The 21042-nt window shown below is 38.4% G+C and overlaps 1 protein-coding gene across 10 annotated transcripts in view; it reads right to left on the bottom strand.

Moving 5' to 3' along the window:
• The window catches only part of Myo6 (myosin VI), a 143265-nt gene that overhangs the window by 102697 nt on the left and 19526 nt on the right, over positions 1–21042 (bottom strand). The window contains exon 2 of one of the 10 annotated variants that reach the window (XM_074079497.1): positions 15654–15861. The exons of the other annotated variants lie outside the window; for them this stretch is intronic. The gene's annotated coding sequence lies outside the window, so the exon portion shown is untranslated. The remainder of the gene's footprint in view (positions 1–15653; positions 15862–21042) is intronic. 10 annotated transcript variants of the gene reach the window in all.

The raw sequence follows: 21042 nt of genomic DNA, 5'->3' as shown, positions 1-21042 counted from the left end.
TACCCACTGTTTTATAATCTCATTCTCTATACTTAATTACAAAGTGATTGTTCACAACAATTAAAATTCTACTCAGCTACAATTTAGTCTCAGTTCACAAGAACTGCCATCCTAGAATTACTGAGTGACTCTCTTAAAAGAAACAATTTTTTGTTTGCATTCAATGCTAGAGCTGGTTCTTCCATTTGATCACATTAAAGTAGTACTCACAATTACAATCATGTCACAAGTTCCATTCAATATTGACAGTATCTCAGGAAGATGAACTTATATATTAATTTTGTATAAAGTGATAAAGAACACATTTTATCTTTTAAAGCCAAATGTGGCATTAAAAAGCTTACTTAACCCACCACAGTGGGTACCTTTTCCTCCCTCTTATTTGGTTGCTCTCTGGACCTGCTTCTGGGACTTCCCTCCACTCTCTCCTGAGCACACATTTGAGCCCTTTCACATCCAAAAAAGTCTTTATTCTACCTTCATACTTAAATGATAGACTGAACCCAAACACACAATTTAATTCTGGGTCATTTTCCTCAGGAATTTGAGGTATAAGCAAACATGCTTAGCAGGCAGAACTGCTATGCCTTTCAGGTTCCTGATGATGTGTACCCTGCTTTTGTCTCTCTCCCAAGACCTGAAAACTTAAAGGGTCCTGTCTTAATCCTGGGTGCTCTGAACTTCCATGGTAAATGGCTCGGTATGCATTGCTTGAACTCACTAAGCCTCACATTCTGAGACCACGGGTCAGTCACAATGCTGAGGAATGTTCTGATATCATTTCTATTATTTTTTTTTTCATCTTTGTACCTTTTTTTTTTTTCATTTTTCTTTTATTATTCATATGTGCATACAAGGCTTGGTTCATTTCTCCCCCCTGCCCCCACCCACTCCCTTATCACCCACTCCGCCCCCTCCCGCTCCCCCACCCCCAATACCCAGCAGAAACTATTTTGCCCTTATTTCTAATGTTCTTGTAGAGAGAGTATAAGCAATAATAGGAAGGAACAAGGGTTTTTGCTGGTTGAGATAAGGATAGCTATACAGGGCATTGACTCACATTGATTTCCTGTGCGTGTGTGTTACCTTCTAGGTTAATTCTTTTTGATCTCACCTTTTCTCTAGTTCCTGTTCCCCTTTTCCTATTGGCCTCAGTTGCTTTTAAGGTATCTGCTTTAGTTTCTCTGCGTTAAGGGCAACAAATGCTAGCTAATTTTTTGGTGTCTTACCTATCCTCACCCCTCCCTTGTGTGCTCTCGCTTTTATCATGTGCTCATAGTCCAATACCATTGTTGTGTTTGCCCTTGATCTAATGTCCACATATGAGGGAGAACATACGATTTTTGGTCTTTTGGGCCAGGCTAACCTCACTCAGAATGATGTTCTCCAATTCCATCCATCATTTCTATTATTTTAAAAAACAGTTTTCTGTCCTCTTTTTCTGAAAGCTTGATTCTTCCATATTGGGCCCCTATGAGACTGCTCTTTATTTTCTCTTTATCCAATTACCCAATTTATCCTTTTACTCTGCCTTCTTGGAAGTCTTTCACTTGACTTTCTAACTCTTCTAGTTGAAAATTTCCTCATCACATTTTTAATTTCTATTGTCTCTGTCTCCTTCTTGTTTGTTTGCTCTTGCTTCACTCTTCTCTTTCATGGAAACACTTCCCTCAACATATTCAGAAGTCACAAAAAAAGCAGCTATGGGTAAACAGATAAGACACTGTCGCCTAGAATATACCTTGTAGTTTTCAGTCAAGAGAGACTGGACAGCACCAGTTACATTTTTATAGAGATGTTCCCAACTGTTAGTATCTGCTGATCTTCCTGTGATAAAGTCAGGTTTCCAGAGAACAAGGCCACTAAGGGCCAGGAGGCCTAACCTCTTGACACATAGCCTTTCCATGGACTCACCACTCTACCCTGAGCTTCCACTCAGAACCTTCAAAATTTAAGGCCCCGGGGATTCTTCGATTTGAGTCAAATCAAATTAAATCAAATCAAATCAGTTAACACTGCTCTGTCTTGCTGTCCATCTTGCAAAACTGCTCAGCATTCTCTTCTGCTATTGAGGTTTCTTCTGTTTTTACACTTGTACATTTGTATTCTCTTTTGCTTTTCAATTTCTCTATTGTCATTTAACTGAAATTTTAGAAGACAGAGAAGATAACTTTGCAAACAATTCTCCATATTTAACAAGAAGTCTAACATTTACAAGGTAAAACATCTTTATAAAGATCATTATTTTCATTACTTCAATATTTTTATCATTGTCTTGGGAATATTTAATAGAACTTAATTGATCTATATGATTGTATTAATACAATTCATTAAGAGTTTTAATATTCAACCCCTAGTACCATAAAACAAAAAAAAAGTAACTTAGTCTTTAAGATTGCTGAGCTGGGGACATAGGTCAGTGGTAGGTTAGTGGCATTGCCTAGCAATTCTTGAGGCGCTAGGTTCAACTAGAGTACAGGAAAAAAAGAGGTTGCTATAAAATACATTTCAAGTAAGAAAATCTTGTTCTCACTGACTTCTTTTCTAACTCTCACTATCTAATTGGAAGCGTGTTCCATAAAGACAAAGACGATTGACTCCAGGGCACAGCTAAGTCTTCTGAGATCTTGTAAATGTTAAAATTATCACAGTCAGGCATGGTAGCACACATGTGTAGTCTCGGCTACTCAGGAAACTGAGACGGAACGATCATCTGAGCCCACAAATTTGAGACCAGCTTGGACAACATACCGAGACCCTATCTGAAAGAAAATAAAAACAATATGAAGGAACAAAATGCACTGTGAAATGAAAACAAGCGTCACAGAAATGCTCAAATACATACAATACGTGAAAAAGCACAATAAAGGAAAAAAATAAGTTCCCAAACTACCAGAATCATTGTTACCACTGTTCATCCTCCTCCGTGTGTTACAGCCAGTACCCTGGTAGCAATCCCAGTTCTGCTTTGTTTTCTTTACTTTATTATTTTGGCTTCATATTAAGATGCGTGCAACAATCCATTACCTGGCAGTGATTTTATTCTCTCTTAGGAACATATGAAATAACTGTGTAACAAATGGTGTTCTAGATTTGAGGGAGCCTAGCACAAAACTGAAAGGCACAATGTATTTTGAGGAAGATGGTCTGAAATGAATCAACCAGATAGTGAGTCTGGAGACTTCTCAGCCTCCGCCTGACGTCATCGGTTGCACACGTAGCATGCACAATAGCTTTCATTATTGTTTTTAGTTAAGGCGTACATTGCAGATGAAGGAAAATTAATATAATACCACACTGCCTCCACCTTTTTTTGTTGTTGTTCTTTTTTTGTTCGTTTTGTTTTATTCTATCACCTTTTTTTTTGAGACAGGATCTTGCTGTATAGCCTAGGCTTGCCACAAACTCTCCATTCTCCTGCCTCAGCACGAGTGTTGGTGTTACTTACAGACATTCACCACCAGGCCCAGTCCAGTTTTTTGTTTGTTTGTTTGCATGCTTGCTTGCTTATGGAATGGAAAATGTTTGTTTCTTCAAGTAACTACCTTCTCTCACCTCCTTCTCAGGTCCATACTCTAGCCAGCGCAACTACTCCACATTCCACAAGTACTTGAAGCTGATTCCATCTCCACACTCGGGCTCAAATGGCTTCCTCTGACAAAACCATTCTAGAAACCAGTTCTGGCTTCATCTCTCTCTGAGCTTCCCTAAGTCTCTCCCACCACTTTCTCACCTTTGTTCCCTGTGCATCCCACCCACACCCTTCCAGCAGAGCCCAAGAAAATGGTATTGCTAGTATTTACTTAGATTCTTCCCACTAAACTGAAGAACCCTGGTGATGGCGATATCTGATTCATGTATGTATCCTCCAGCCAAGGATACAGTAAACCCTCCATAAATGTTGCATGCCCCAAAGGGTTTAGACTGCAAACAGATAACCAGAGATCCGACTACGCCCTGTACACTCCAGATATTTTAAGTCATACTTGTTTGTACCATAAAATGTGAACAGATTTCAATTTTTCTTCACCCAATATAGTATATTTTATTCACCCAATATACTTCCAAAACAAAGTATTTAAGTACTTCATGTTACTATTTGTAATATACTATTTGCTGTATGTAATCTGAAAATAAGAATTTCCTCAAGGCTAAGTTACAAAATTACCTTGTACTTACATTAAAATATTTTTTGCCATTATGAAATAATAGCCATACAACCACTCTGGAAAAAAATTTGGAGGCTACTTAAAAAGCTGGACATCGATCTACCATTTGATCCAGCAATACCACTCTTGGGGATATACCCAAAAGACTGTTACTCCAGAGGCACCTGCACATCCATGTTTATTGCGGCACTATTCACAATAGCCAAGTTATGGAAACAGCCAAGATGCCCCACCACTGACGAATGGATTAAGAAAATGTGGTATCTATACACAATGGAATTTTATGCAGCCATGAAGAAGAACAAAATGTTATCATTCGCTGGTAAATGGATGGAATTGGAGAACATCATTCTGAGTGAGGTTAGCCTGGCTCAAAAGACCAAAAATCGTATGTTCTCCCTCATATGTGGACATTAGATCAAGGGCAAACACAACAAGGGGATTGGACTATAAGCACATGATAAAAGAGAGAGCACACAAGGGAGGGGTGAGGATAGGTAAGACACCTAAAAAACTAGCTAGCTTTTGTTGCCCTTAATGCAGAGAAACTAAAGCAGATACCTTAAAGCAACTGAGGCCAATAGGAAAAGGAGACCAGGAACTAGAGAAAAGGTTAGATTAAAAAGAATTAACCTAGAAGGTAACACCCATGCACAGGAAATCAATGTGAGTCAATGCCCTGTATAGCTATCCTTATCTCAACCAGCAAAACCCCTTGTTCCTTCCAATTATTGCTTATACTCTCTCTACAACAAAATTAGAGATAAGGGCAAAATAGTTTCTGCTGGGTATTGAGGGGGGGGAGCGGGAGGGGGTGGAGTGGGTGGTAAGGGAGGGGGTGGGGGCAGGGGGGAGAAATAAACCAAGCCTTGTATGCACATATGAATAATAAAAGAAAAATGAAAAAAAAAAAAAAAAAAAGAAAAAAAAAACCAAAAAAAAAAAAATGAAATAATAGCCATCTTTGCTAAAAGGATTTTCAAACTTTTGTTAAAGACAGCAAATTATCTAATAAGATATTAAATTTAGCAAGCAAGAAAGGAAATAAATAAATAAATTTAGCAAGCAAATATTAAATGCCTAGCTATTTAATTAGTATGATGTTTATAAGAAATATAAAAGTAACCTTAAAACAATGCATGAAAGTGGGGAAAAGCCAAATTTATTTTATATTTTCATAACTATCTTTTACCAAAAATCTGAAGTGGGGGGAGAACCTAGTCAGAAAAATAGCTATTTTCCAAAATGACAATAAGTGAAATTCTTAAATTGTGAATCTGCCCAACTTAAAATCTGTCTAAGTAGCTGGGTATGGTAGTAGGTGCCTGTAGTATTGGTTACTTGGGAGGATGAGGCAGAAGGATCCCTTGGGCCCAGAAGCTCATGATCTGTCTGGGCAACACAGACCCTGTCTCTTTAAAAAAAAAAAATTAATAAAAATTCCTTAGGCTGGGGATAGGGTGCAAGAAGTAAAGCACTTGCCTGGTATTCATGAGGTCTTAGGTCCAATTCCCAGTAACATTAATAAAAATTCTCAATATTCCTGTATTTATAATAGTCTTCAAAGGCCTTTCTTTTAATTAGAACTCCTGCCTAAAACAGAAATGGCATATATCCAGATACAGTAAAGTCTGTCTGTATGACAGCAGTCAGGTGGTGCTGACCTGGGCCTGAGGGTGGTCTACAGAGCAAAGTGTACATGGGCTCCAGTACAAATCCTTCAGTTAGGGCACAAATCAGATCTTCTGTGACTTGGACTCCACCCTCTCTCCAGTCTTATGTTTACCACTGCTCTCATCTCACATGCTCACTTGCTCTTCATGTGGGTTGGCAAACTTCCTTTCCCAGGACCCCCTCCTCCCATCTCTGAGATCTCCACTCATCCCCCCTTAGCAAACCTACAAATCTACTAGAAAAGGCAATTCATATGTGTTCACCTCACTGCCTGTCTCTTCTAGCATAATAATATCCTATCATATTTTATTGTAAAATAAAACTTTTACATCATGCAAATTGCTCCACAAGGCTTATGGGAAAAACAAGCAGAAACAAAACAGCAATAAAACCAGTTTCATCAAAATCCAATCCAGACTTCTTCAATCAAATTGTTACTCCTGTGGCAATGTCTCTGCACACTATCTTCAGCTACCCTTGAAGGTTCAATAGCAGGTTTAATTCAAATGAATCCAATATCGAGCACAGTAGTTCTGGAATTGCTGAAAAGACTAATGAACACAACTAGTTCATGGTTAAGACTGAAATAAAGATAAGACAGAAAAGATAAGACAGGACTGAAAGTGAGACATTTCTACAGATCCTACAGACATAAAAAACAATAACAAGATATTTTTCATAATTTTATACCAAAAACCTTGATCTGAAATTTAGTTAAAATGGATAAATTTCCAGTTAGATAACTTGCCAAAATTAACAAAAGAAGAAATAGAAAAGATTAATACACTAGAAACTTAAAGAAATAAAGTCTGTATTTAATAAAAACATAAATTAGGACCATCTATCTTCACCAGCAAATTCTACCAAATGACACATATCTTTTGTAACTTGCATGCAAAAAAAAAAAGCTTCCACAAGGTTGGGCTCATGCTGTAATCCTTGCTACTTGGGAGGCAGAGATCAGGAGGTTCAGTTTGAGGCCAGCCCATCTTAACCAATAAGCTGAGCTTGGTTACAGGTATCTGTCATCATCCTATGCAGAAGGCATAGAGGAGGATCATGTCCAAGCTGGATGGGGCAAAAACACAAGACACTATCTGAAAAACAACTATAACAGAAAGGGTTGGAAGTTTGGTTCACATCGTAGAGCACCTGCTTAGCAAGCATGAGACAGTAACACCAAAAAAAAAAAAAAAATCCACAAATCATTTTGAAAGCAGATAACCTTCACAACAAAATTCATGAATATATTACAAAAATTTTAAACGAAAGATTAGCAAGCAAAATCCAGTAAGTTAAAAGCATCACATACTGTTACCAAATTTATTTTATGCCAAGAACACAGCCTTGATTTAACATTCACTGAAATTGTGTATGTCAAAGCAGTGCAAGAAAAGTTGTTCAGAATTATTGCATGAGGCACCACCATGAATTTGCCAGACTCAACGTTTTCACTTACAGCACCAGACGTGACAAGGATGCAGAATAACAGGAGCTCTTATGTGTTGCATTCACACTACTGGAATTTTACTCCCAGTTCAGGCCGAGTATCTGCCATCTGAAAGGCTTCAGACCAGAATCGTTTCACATTTCGGATCTTTTCGGATTTTAAAAGATTTGCATATGTATTTATAATGAGCCGTCTTGGAGTTGGGCCCCAAGTCTAAGCACAGAGCTCCTTCATGTTTGATACACACTCTATACACGGACAGAAGGTAGTTTTATACACTGTTTTTAGTGCACGTGTCCTTGGACTGTGGCCCATCATGAGAGGTCAGGTGTGGAATTTCCCACTTGTGGCATCATGTTGGGACTCCAGAAGGTTCAGATTTTGAATTGTTTCGGATTTCAGGATGCTCAGTGTGCCTTATCTACACAATGGCCTCACATATGGATGCTTACAGATGCCTGATTGGTAAGAACTTCAGTATCCAACTATTGCTGATAAATGCATACCCCATATGCTGGAAAATTACTCAGGAATAAACAGCAGAGCTACTGAGAGACATCACAGCATGAGTAACTCTCAAAGCTATGCTAAGCGCAAGACACCAGAGCCCAGGGATACATAGTGTAAGACTGTATCATACAACAAAATTAGAGATAAGGGCAAAATAGTTTCTGCTGGGTATTGAGGGGGGGGAGCGGGAGGGGGTGGAGTGGGTGGTAAGGGAGGGGGTGGGGGCAGGGGGGAGAAATGAACCAAGCCTTGTATGCACATATGAATAATAAAAGAAAAAAAAAAAGACTGTATCATGTGAAACTATAGAACTAATCTGAAACGGCAGAAACCAGATGCTAACAAAAGGGAATGGAACTGATTCTAGTGGGGAATGAGGTAACTTTTAGGGGAAACAACCATATCTCGAATTGAATTCCTAAAAATGGGAATTTTACTATGTGTACATTGTACCCCAATAAATGCAATTTTTGTAAGATAATCATGAGAACTCACCAAATTAATAGCATAAATGTCTGATAGTGAGCTACTTGGAAGAGTAAGACAGGAGGATTGTGGTTCAAGGCCAGCCCAGGCAAAATCAAGTTAGTAATAACCTATCTTGATAACAAGCTGGATGTGACAGTGCCTACCTGTCATCTCAGCCACTAAGACACACACATAGGAAGAAAGTGGCCCAGGAAAAAAGTATAAGATCCTATCTGAAAAATGACTGAAACCAAGGGGACGGGGGTTTGGCTCGGGTGGTAGAGCACCTGCCTAGTAAGTAGAAGGTCCTCAGTTCAATCCTCAGTACCACAAAAAAAAGAAGAAAAAAAAAAAGCTGATAAAAATTCAAATTCAACAGCCGGTATGGTTAAAGAAAAAAGACCTCAGGAAACTTGGAGGAGAGGAAAGGTGAATTCTTAATTTGATGTAGCTGTCTATGGAAAAAGGAAAATTATACTTACCAGTAAAATCTGGAAAGTTTTCCCTGTTAGAGTAGAAATGAGGTAAAGGTGCCAGTTTCCACCAACTTGCTTTAGCATTTTAATCGAGGTCTTAGTCAATACACAAAGTTAAGAAAAAGAAACAAAAGATACAGGCCTGAAAAGGAAACATAAGACAGACCTATGTGCATACAGGATTACAAAAACACTTTTTAATGCTGTTATAGGTTTGGATATGAAGAGTCCCCCCAAAAAAGCTCAGGTGTTGAAGGTTTGGTCCCCAGTTGGGTGGCCCTATGGAGAGGTGACTGTATCCACTGATAAATTCATAGCTTGATGGGCTATTAGGAGGTGGGGCTGTTTGGAGAAAGGAAGTCACAAGGGGTAAGCCATTGAAGGGCTGTCTTGTTTCTGACCCTTCCTCTTCTCTGTCTACTTTCGGGGCTTTATGAGGTGAGCAGTTCGCCTCTGCCAAACACCTTCACCATGACGGTCTACCTCACCACACATGGGTCCAGAGGCAAAGGAGCCACAAGGCCATGACTAACACCTCTGAAGCCAGAAGCCAAAATAAATCCTTCCTCCCTTAGCTGTTTTCTTGGGTATCTTTTCACAGCAATGGAATCTGACTAATGCAAATAAACAGATAAAGTATAATAACAAGGGAGTTTGGTAAGTTTGTGGAGTATGAGATCAATGTACAAATGAATGATATTTCCATACTCAATAACAAAGTGAGAAGTTAAATTTTATAAAGATAATATTTACCACAGCATACAAGACATCAAAAGAAATAAAACTAATTTAAAAATGCATACATCTCCCCAAAGATATTAATTTACAAAGCAGAAAATAGTAACTTTACACAGAGTAGCAGGCACCATCCTAACCAAAAAACAAAAAAAAATAATTACAAAAAAAAATAATTAATAATGGTATGGTTACTGCTTAGTGACCATACCATTTTAGTGGTATTCCTGCAAAAAACATACAATCTGAACCTCACTGTGAGGAAACATCAATCAAACCCAAATAGAGAGGCACTTTACAAAATAACTGGACTAACTGCTTAAAAATGTTCAAGGTTATAAAATACAAACTGTCCCAGCTGACAGAAGACTAAAGCCTATGACGAGGGATGGAACATGTTATCTGGGATTTACCTATCTGGCTATGAACACCATCTTTAGAACTGTCTGTGAACTTTCAATAAGGACTGCAAGCTTTAACTTACAGTATTGATAACCATCACCAGTGTTCAGGTAGAATGATTTTGTTATTAGGAGAAACACACAAAGTGTTTACAGGTAAAGGGGGTGGCATGGAAGCATGCAACTTATGCTCAAAAGGTTTAGGAAAAGGGGCTTGGGGTGCAGCTCAGTGAAAGAGCACTTGCAGCAATGCATGCACAAGTCCTGGGTTCAATCCCTAGTACTGTAGAGGTGCAAGTATAGGGCATGTGTATTGTGTACATATGCAGAAAAAAAGAGAGAAAAGGGAATAAAGAAAACATGCTCAGTTATTCCTTTGAGGAATCTGGGTAAAGGGTATACAAGAATTCTTTGGACAGTACTGTTCTTGCAACTCTTCTGAAAGAATGAAATTAGAGCAAAGTGAAAGTTTTTTAAAACATAAAATAATAATGGAGAGAAAACTATGAGTAAAGAGGAATTAACAAAGACCTAAATAAGCAACACACTACAACTCTGGATAAGACTCAATACTGTACAGATCTCTCCAAAGTAAGTGATCTCTAGGTTCAATGTAATCCCAATGAACATTCCAAAAGATTTCACTTTTTAGAACTTAGCAAGTTTATTCTCTAAAAGTTATACAGAAACATAAGGGCTAAGCATAGCCAAGATATTCTTAAAGAATAACTCAACTGAAAGATAAGATTTACTAAAAAAACTACAGTAATAACAGTGTGTAATGATACATGAATAGATCTACCAGTGAAACAGAACAAGAGCTCATACATATATGAATATGGTTTAGATGTACAACAAAAGAAGAAAGAGAAACTTTTCAATAAATGTGACAAGGAAAACCCAAGTGTTGAGAAGTAACAGGACTACACACACATGCAACTCATGCTCAAAAAGTTCAGGAAAAGGCTGGGGTGCAGCTCAGTAGAGGATGCTTGTCCAAGGACACATGCACAAAGTCCTGGGATCAATCCCATCAGTCCAAAGGAAAGAAACTAAGCGCAGGACGTGTGTGTGTGTGTGTGTGTGTGTGTGTGTGTGTGTCCATCAAATGGATAAACATTGGTGGAGAAAATGAAATTTGAGCCCTACCTTGTGTCATACATAAAAATTATGTACAGATGAGTTATATGTGTGTGTGCATATGTGAAAGACAAACAATGCATCTTCTATAAATTCATACAGAAGGTTATCTTCATAACTTCAGAACAGAGAACTTAGAACCACAAAGGAAGTGTCATCATGGCTTTGATTCGCATTTCCCTGACAATGTGGTGAGGCTGAGCATTTTTTTATGTACTTGTTGGCCGTGTGTACACCTTCTTTTGAGAAATGTCTATTCAGGTCTTTTGCCTATCTATTTTGAGTCAGCTTATTTGAGTTTTTGTTGTTGTTAAACTGAGTTACTCTTATATTGTGAATGATAATCCCCCGTCAGATGAATAGTTAGCAAATGTTTTCTGTCTTTCACTCTGTTGACTATTTCCTGGACTGGACAGAAGCTTCCTAGTTTGATATAATTTCATTTGTTTAATTTTGTTTTGGTTGCCTTCCTTCACAACTTTATCCAGAAAGTCTCTGTCTATACTGATGTCTTAAGGTATTCCTCCTATTTTCTTCTAGTAGATTTTCTCACCCATTAGAATGTCAATAATCAAAAGGACAAAAATATCAAATGCTGACAAGGATGCAGAGCAGAGAAAGGGAAATTCTTGCACACTGTTACAGGAAAATAAATTAGTACAACCATTACAAAAAACAGGATAGAAATTCCTCACAAAAATATAAACAGAATTTAAACATAATCCAGGTATTCCAGTACTATGTATATAGTGAAAGAAACTGAAGACATGATAGCAAAGAGATAGCTGGACTCCCATGTTTATTGCAGGGCTATTCACAATAGCCAAGATAAAGAATCAACACAGATGTCCCTCAACAGAGCAATGGATTAAAAAAAAAAAAGTGGTATATTTAAAAATGACATCAAGCTGGGCACTGGTGGCTCACAACTGTAATCCCAGCTATTCAGGAAGCAGAGATCAGGAGGATCAAGGTTCGAAGTCAGCCAGGCAAATAGTTCCACAAGACTCTATCCTGAAAAACCCTTCAAAAAATAAGGCTGGTGGAGTGGCTCAAGGTGAAGGCCCTGAATTCAAGCCGCAGTCCCGCAAAAAACAAACAAATGCCATCAAAAAATAAGAAAATTATGTCACTTATGGTAACATGGATAGAACTAAAGCACATGTTAAATGAAATAAGCCAACAATAGAGAGACAAAACCTGCATGTTCTCACCCATTTGTGGACACTAAAAATGTTGATCACATAAAGTAAAGTGTAAAGCAGAGGTCACTGGAGATTAGGAAGGTGGGAGGAGGGAAAGTGAGAGATTAGGTCATAGGTAATCACATACCATTAAATAGTTCCAATGTTCAATAGTACAGCTAGGTAACTATAGTTGCAACAATTCATTATATATTTCCAATAACTATGGAAGGATTTGAAGTTTCCCAACACCTAGAAATGGTAATATTTGAGAAAATGGAAAGACTACTTACTCTGATTTGGTTATTATACATTGTACAGATGTACTGAGTTATCGTACTGTAACCAATAAATAAGCACACATATATGTTAATTTAAAAAGAATGCTTTTAATTACTACACTACTTTCCCCCAAACAACTCAGTTTTACAGAATTCTCAGCTTTTCTTATGGCTTAAATGCTGCTCTACCTTTCGTCTTCAATATGAGAAAGCTTGCTACTCTCAGCTTCAAAACATTAACTTGTAGGGCTGGGGGAGTGACTCAAGTGCTGGAGCACCAGCCTAGCAAAGGCAAGGCACTGAGTTCAAACCTCAGTACTACCAAAAACATTTTAAAATTTAACTTGTTGGGAACAATCATATATAAACCAATACAACCTTCACATTATACAGTGCTCACTGTTCTGTTTATATGAAACAAACAGACTGTATTTACATCTCTCTCTTGAGTTGTAAGAGCCTAGCATATAGTTGCCACCCAATAAAATACCCAATGAGTAAACAGCTAGATGAATAAGTAAAAATTACATATACTTAATAAAAAAATTATACATATAATGAATGCATATTTGAAAAACAAATAAAAGTATGACTATTAAAACATGATGAATACTAGGGAAGGGGAGATCGGAGGATTACAGCTCGAAGACAGCCTGGACAAAGTCAGAGAGACAGACCCTATGTCAAAAACAAGTTGAATGTGGTGGTGTACACCTATAATCCCAGGTACATGGAGGTAGGGGGATCACAGTTAAGGCCAGCCTGGGCAAATGCATAAGACCCTATATAAAAACAAACTAAAAAGCAAAAGGATTAGAGGTGCAACTTAAGTGGTACACAGTGCTTCCCTAGCAAGTATAAGATACTGAGTTCAACCTCTGGTATCTCAAAAAAAAAAAAAAAAAAACAGAAAATATATGACAAATTACAAAGTGACAAGTGACTCCTTTCTCTAAAGATTAACAAATTAAATAATTAATAATGTCTTTCAGTGTGTCATACTACAGCAATACCTCTCAATCAGTAGACTAATGCTTTGTTCTGCTCTACCTTCTTCTTTTTCTTGGACGCTGTAAAAGATATTGCATTATATTTTGGGTTTGTCCAACCTGATTCTACCCTAAGAACCATGCTCCCAATCCTGGTTTTCAAATTCACCTCCTTTCTTGGCGTCCAACCCTAACCCCTCCTTCCCAATACTCGGCCCTTCAAAAAAGTCCTCCAATTCACGATCTCTCATGTCATTCATACAAAAGGTCATTCCGCCATGATTCCCTTGAAAACAAACTGATGAAGTGTACATCCAAACTTCTTCACTCCATCCTTTCAACCTTAAGGCATAAATCTGACTTGTCTCCGTTTTTGTCACCCTCCCCCAACAAATACATTTAATAGTCACAAATAAAAATAATGTAACTGTTTTTAAATCTTTTTTTTTGGGGGGGAACAGTACTAGGGTTTGAACTCAGGGCCTCCTAGTTGCTCCACAGGTGCTCTACCACCTGAGCCATGTCCCAAGTCCTTTGTTTCTCAGTCTAGATAAGAAATTTCCAACTCTTCTAAATTAATGCTAGAAAATACAGACTAATAATCCAAGTAGATGGATCTGGTATATTAGCAAAGAAGTCCTGTCTTCACTGTCAAAATAAATCAATTTTATTGACCCCCGAGACTTAGCCCAATGTCCTGTTTAATGAGATATCAAATGCCATTTCAGAGGTGGAAACTACCAGCTCTATAAAACATTTCATTACGAAAATTTAAAAAATTCCATCCTGTGAGCTGTCACCAAAGTACAGGATAAGGTAGAGAGGAATGCTGAAAGTCTCACATAACAAGTTTACTTCAAAGTCCTAATTTTACAAGCGGGTTACTGGTTTAGTGAACCCAACCATGTAATTCATGCAATATTTCCCATACAAAATAAAAACAAGGCCTTATGCACGTAAGGTTCCTTCTTGGGAAAGAAAAAACTAAAACTTCAGGAGCAAACTCTGGAGAAGGAGCCTAAAAAGCTATGTGGGGATATCAGACACTTATCATTTGTTCTTTTGTGAAAAGCTAAATTTGCAACAAATAGATTTCAGAGAGGTCCATGAAGACAGTCAGAATCCTTGGTGAAACAGAGAGAATCTGTTTTCAATTTAAGAAATAGTAAGCACAAAACAACAGATATGGGACAAGGAAATAAGGGCAGATGGAAAGCAGGCTTACAAGGGAAAAGGAAAGAGGAGAAAGGAAACTTGAATCTAGAGATGAGGTATCAGGGCAAGGACGAAAAGTGTAACAACCAGAGCAGACAAGCGGGTTAAGAAACGCTAAGTCACACAGCATGAATAGCAGGCAAAGGGGAAGTTAGTCTGGAAGAATCACTGTAGCAAATGACTGAAACATAAATCTGTTTTCCTGCTTTTGTTTTTAACCAGCTAAAGAAAAAAGAATTTAAAAAAAAAAAAAAGGAAGACTGGAAGTAGCAGCAGTAAGATACCATAATCTTGAATATAATGATTAAAATCAAGATAAATCCAGAACAACATAGAGCTTCTTTAAACTGATATAAATTAAGATAACTAATACACAGTAATTGCCTCTCAACTCATCACTTTCAACAAAATGCCTAGCACAAATTCAGAATCAAAATGCAAGGGAAATTCTATTTACATATGTACAAAAATTCTATTGAGCTAAAGAACTGTGAAACCCACTCCCGTTATCTCCTTTCTCCTGCCTGCATTTTACAGACTCGCCTCACTTTAACTTCGGAGAGTGGTTAATCAAAACAGTGAGTGTCACTCGCAACTCCTGCACAGGCCCTCATCTGTCCGTGCGCGGTTTAGGTGACAGCGCCCTCCCCCGCCTCTTTGTCCCATCTTATCTTGAGGAGATACAGTTTCTTTATCCGAGTGACACGAGATGAAACACATGCAATCTTGAAAACCAGGAAAGCTGAGTTTTCACAGCAGACAGGCCTGCGGGCTCCCCGCTGGAGACGGGGATCTGGCACGGTCCCGCGCGCTGCTTCTGCAAGCTCATCCCGTGCACCTGCCGCGTCCTTGAACCACGCGCTGCGGGCTCCACCCCACGCACACAGTCCCCAGTCCTGCTCTTCTCCCACCCGCAGATCTCTCCCCTCGTCTTCGTGCACGGCATGGCATTTCTACTCACTGCTTCACAAATTAAGCAAGTCTCTCCTCCCGGACGTTCTCCACCGTAACCCTTCTCAGGATGGGGTCCTCCGTCCTCTGCGCCTGCGTTCACCTTACAGCGCTCTGCCTGCTCTCTGCTTGCTCTTGTACTTTGTTGTTAAGTTGTCATCTCTCCTTACAGCTTAAAGACAAGAACCATGGCCAGCTTATCCACAAATGGCCAGCACCTACGACAGTGAGAACTTATTAGACATTTGCTGATTGAACAGCTGAGGAGCCAACCCCAAGGTCTGAACCCGCGACGCATGGCCCTGTCTCAAATGCCGCAATTAAAGCTTCCGAGGAAGCAGAAGAAGAGCTCATCATTATCAGTTCATCGCCCCAAGATTTCAATAGGCACCTTAACTTGTCTCTGCAAAGAGTAAAACCAGCGCGTGAGCAGTCCTTTTACATCCCATGTTTAAAGTGTTCTATTGTAACAATGACCCTTTCCATTATCCAAAAAATATTAATGAACACAACATATAACTCCTAGAGCAAAATTTACACACTACGATAAAGTTTCAAAGTGAAAGGTAAGTGTTTCTTCATAAAAATCACAAATTCAACTATTAAACTTTTTGAAGTCTTTTTTTCACAAGACCAAACAACGTAAAGAATGTAAAGAATTATTCAGAAACCGTATTTTATCCATTTTTATCGTTACATTCTGATATTCCCCCTCAGGAAATACAATGATACATATAACCAAAACAACAATGAAATACTTTTTCCACCCACCACACAGTGATAAAAAAGTAAAACTCTGTAACACTGAGCTGCTATAGTAACTATGGACTGTCACCTTAAGAGTCCTGTCTGCAGCTCTCCTTAGACTGCACCATGAGCACCTGTCAAGTGGAGGCAGTCTGAAGGCCGATCAGGAAAGACAATGACTTAAAGACCATATCCTATCTGCATTCCAGAACACCACGCAGCAACTGCAAACAGTAAAGTGGGTCTTTATCCTAAGCCTGCCTACAATTTATATTTGGAGAAAATAATGTTTAAAATAAGTTTTAAAATAAGTTGACAATATGTTCAGTTAAAATTTATGGCAAAATTAGCCAGGTGCTGGTGGCTCACACCTGTAATCCTAGCCACTCAGGAGGCAGAGACAGGATGGTCCCAGTTCAAAGTCAACCCGGGAAAATAGTTTGAGAGGCTCTATCCCAAAAACACTAAACACAAAAAAGGGCTGGTGGAGTGTCTCAAGGTTACAGGCCCTAAGTTCAAACCCCAGTACCAAAAATAAAATAAAATTTATGGCAAAATTATTTACTGGATAGACATTTACTGAGCATCTTTTACAACAGGACAAAGTACTATGCTCTCAAGACACAAGAATAAAATGCAAGTATTTATAACCTTCTTAAGGAGAAAGACAAGTTCAATGCTGCAGGGCAATATCTGAAGTGCTGACATGAAGTCCTGGGGGCAGGGACAGGCAGTGAAGGGAAAGGACCAAGAGAGGACAAAGGAGTCCCTTTTGAACTGTGCAGTCAAAGATGAACAGGATAGGGCTGGTGGAGTGGCTCAAGTGGTAGAGTGCGCCTAGCAAGCACAAGGCCCTGAGTTCAAATCCCAGTACCACTAAAAACAAAAAAATATTAAAAGATGAACAGGATAAAACCTTAACAAAACACACCAGTGTGCTTTACATATACCATTCAAATGATCTTGTAAATGTTACTGGTGGATCTTAGTCCATTAAGACCCACTTTTCCATTCCTTCACAGGGCAGCAAGCACTATGACTTCTGGCACAAACAAATACATGACCAGGCACCAAAACTGTTAACAATAACGAAATAACAGTACCTGAATGGCCTAGTTGGAAAGAGAGCAGATTCTTTTACAGGTCACCCACCCCTCCTGACCTGTGTCTGGCAGTCTGCTCCTGGACTGTCTGTCCACAGATAGGCAGCACAGCTGTCAGACCAAGACTGCTCTTTGGCAAGATGGGCCTCGGCCTGGGTGCTGCTTTGTCCACACACAAGCCAAGGCGGGCCTGGAACCTGAGAGGGTAAATTTCCAATCTGGATGGCTGCCAGCACGTCTCATTCAAAGCTCCCAGGGATAAGAGCCAGCCCAACCTCCATGCCAGGAGCTGCACGGCAGTACCTTCTGCATGTGTTCTCGACCCATAGGTGACCTGCACACCTTCTCCCACACCTGTCACTAGACACAGAAGAATTCGCTCAACCCACTTACCATCCAGACTCTCACCTTACCTGTGACAACCACAAACACCAAGTCCTAGAAGACCATCTTAACTGGAGAGAACTCACTGGTCTACTGGGATCACTAAGTGCTTAAGAATGTCAAGGTATCATCTCGTACACACAAAATGAAACAACTCCGTCTAAACTGCCCCTGTTTTTAAGCACCATTTCACAAAAGGGCAGGAGGGAAGGGAAATTGGGAAGGTAGAAGGTTAAAGAAAAGAACTCACTTCCTTGATTTTCCTAATTTCCAAAAAATATACTACAAAATTTCAACTATTACTTAAGAAAGCTATTTTTTAAATGTAGAAGAAAATTGTTAAAAGTAAAGACAGCCATGTTACTTCAGGGAATTTCAGTATTTAAAGAGCTCAACAGTCACATACAACATTAAATCATTTTCATCCTCTAACAAAGGCAAGTGAAAAGGTATCAGCAACTTAGTGGTAGAAAGATGTGGATGCATGGAAAAAATGCCAAAATAAAAGGTCGATTTATTCAAACTATTAGTTATTATTTAAATTTGTATAGGGCTATATTAATATAAATTCATTAAAACTATTAGGTACAAGAATATTAAATTATCATACTTTCAAAATATACTGTCCTAGGGAAAATATACATAATTAATAACTACTTATTATGTAAAAAAATTAAAAGGCAAAAGCATTTATATTACTTGTTACATATACATATATATGTAATCTCTATAAAATCACATTTGCTTTGAACTATAAATGAATTTCAGTCAGGCAATGGTAGCTCACACCTGTAATCCTAGTTATGCAATCCTAGTTATGCAGGAAGCAAAGATCAGGAGGATCACGGTTCAAAGCCAGCTGGGTCAAGTAATTCATGAGACCCTACCTTGAAAATACCCATCACAACAAGGGCTGAGGGAGTGGCTCAAGGCAAAGGCCCTGAGTTCAAGCCCCATTACCGCAAAAATAAATAAATAAATAAATAAATAGAAAAAAATGACCTTCAGTTACATAAGTCGTTAAGCAACTATTAAGTGGGGCACCACAAGGGCATTACAGAAGTTCTGTAAGGATAAGGACTCTTCTTTATACAGAAGAAAAGGTCAAGAACCCATCAATCTCAAATTCTAGGTCTGGAAAACAAATTTACCAGTTAACTTACAAAAATGAAAATGCATTTAATTTCTATGGCCTTCAAAACAGTAATGATCATCTCTATGTAGAAATATCAAATATTCTTATTCACTAGCCCACAAAAGTTCTCTTTAAAAATCTGCCCCCTACCATACAAAATTGAATTTTATTTTGTTCACTGTGGAAAATCCACATCCTTTCACTGTTCTTTCCCATCACATGCTGTTATTACACTTATAGAACTTATTTAAAGTACAGCCATATGAGTTTGGTTTCCTGTTTTTACTAAAAAATACTGACTGACACACTACAACTACCTTCTGTACCTGAAGACTTGAGTCACCTCAATGGTCTTTTTTCTTTCAACTTAGTCAATTCCAGCTTCCTACAATCTTCTCCAACTTTGTGGCTCTCATTCTGAACCCATTTCTCCACAATGACCTAGTTACAGAGTTCAGTACTACAACAAACATACCAACTCTTATTTACTACTAATTATAGAGAAATATTTATAATCTTATATAAGATCAGAGGTAATTCAATCAAGCATTTACAATATCCCTTGTAACAGTAACAGTAACAGTAACAGTCTACCCTACCAGAATATGAAATTTTAAATACTGCTTCATTCTCACCATTCATCACCATCATCGACATAGCAGTTGTACCAACTATTATTATCTCACTTCTAATGGATTCTATGCCATAATTATGGGAATTACTTAGTCTGTTTTCAAGTCACCATTAAAAACACACATAAATAAACATACAGTAAGTAGTCCCCACCTTATCCATGGTTTCACTTTCTGTGACTTATAGCCTGCTATCATGGTCTGAAAATATTAAATGGAAATTTTTAGAACTAAACAATCCATAAGTTTTAAATTTCATGTCATTCTGAGTAGGATGATGAAATCTCACACCATAAGGCTCCATTCCACTCAGGACATGAGTCATCCTTTGTCCATCACATCCATGCTATATGCAGGCCCACTAGTCACTCAAGAGCCATCCTGGCTATCACACCATCTATAGGGCTATCACAGTGTTCAAGCAACACTTATTTTACTTAATGATGACCTCAAAACATAAGAGTAGTGATGCTGGCAATTTTATTATACCATATCGTTATAACTCCTCTATTTTATTATTGTTGTTATTAATCCCCACTGTGCCTAATTTACAAATGAAGCTTTATCAGAGAGATGCAATGTATAGGAAAAAACAGTATACAGAGGGTTCATTACTACCCACTGCTCAGCATCCATTGTGGTCCTGGGATGCATCCCACTTGGAAAAAGGAGGAATAGTGTATCTCTCTCCTACCTCATGGAATCAATTTAAATATTTTCTAAAATAGTCAGAGATCATAAGGTCACAAACACAGATCATGTACTGTCTCAAAACATTAGCATTTCTGGCTAGGCATGGTGATACATACCTGTAATCCAAGTACTCGAAGCAGGTCGAGGCAGGAGGACTGCAGGTTCAAGACCAGACTGGGCTACATAGCAAGACCCTGCTTCAAAAAAATCTTTTAAAAAGAAATGTTAACACAGTAAATGATCTATTTTGAATGACTTAGATAGTTTGCCAGGAAACAAACCAAAACAAAACAAAAACTAGGTTCAACAGAACTGTATGTTGGAATTACCTGGGGATCTTTAAGAAATTGCTGACATTAGGTTCCCATCCTCCACACTCCAGGATTAATGACTTGGGCTGGATGACAACCCTACTATTAAAATTCTCTAACCTCTGATGGTAGCAAATGTAAATTTCATCATGTATCATGTTGATACAATAATTATTTGAAAAGTCACCCAAATTCTCATTTATACTAGAAAAAGAAAAAAGGAAATTTCAGATTATTTTACTCAATCTAGGGACTTTTATCTTTGGTGGCACTGAGGTTTGAACTCAGGGCTTTGCACTTGCCAAGTAAGCACTCTACCACTTGAGCTTCACAACCAGTCCTACTTGTTTAGTTTTCTGAGGCAGGGTCTAACTATGTAGCCCAGGCTATCCTT

Source organism: Castor canadensis, chromosome 1 (genome assembly GCF_047511655.1).
Source record: "Castor canadensis chromosome 1, mCasCan1.hap1v2, whole genome shotgun sequence".
NCBI lineage: Eukaryota > Metazoa > Chordata > Mammalia > Rodentia > Castoridae > Castor > Castor canadensis.
The sequence above is the reverse complement of the archived record's forward strand: the minus strand, read 5'-3'. Positions and strand labels throughout refer to the sequence as shown.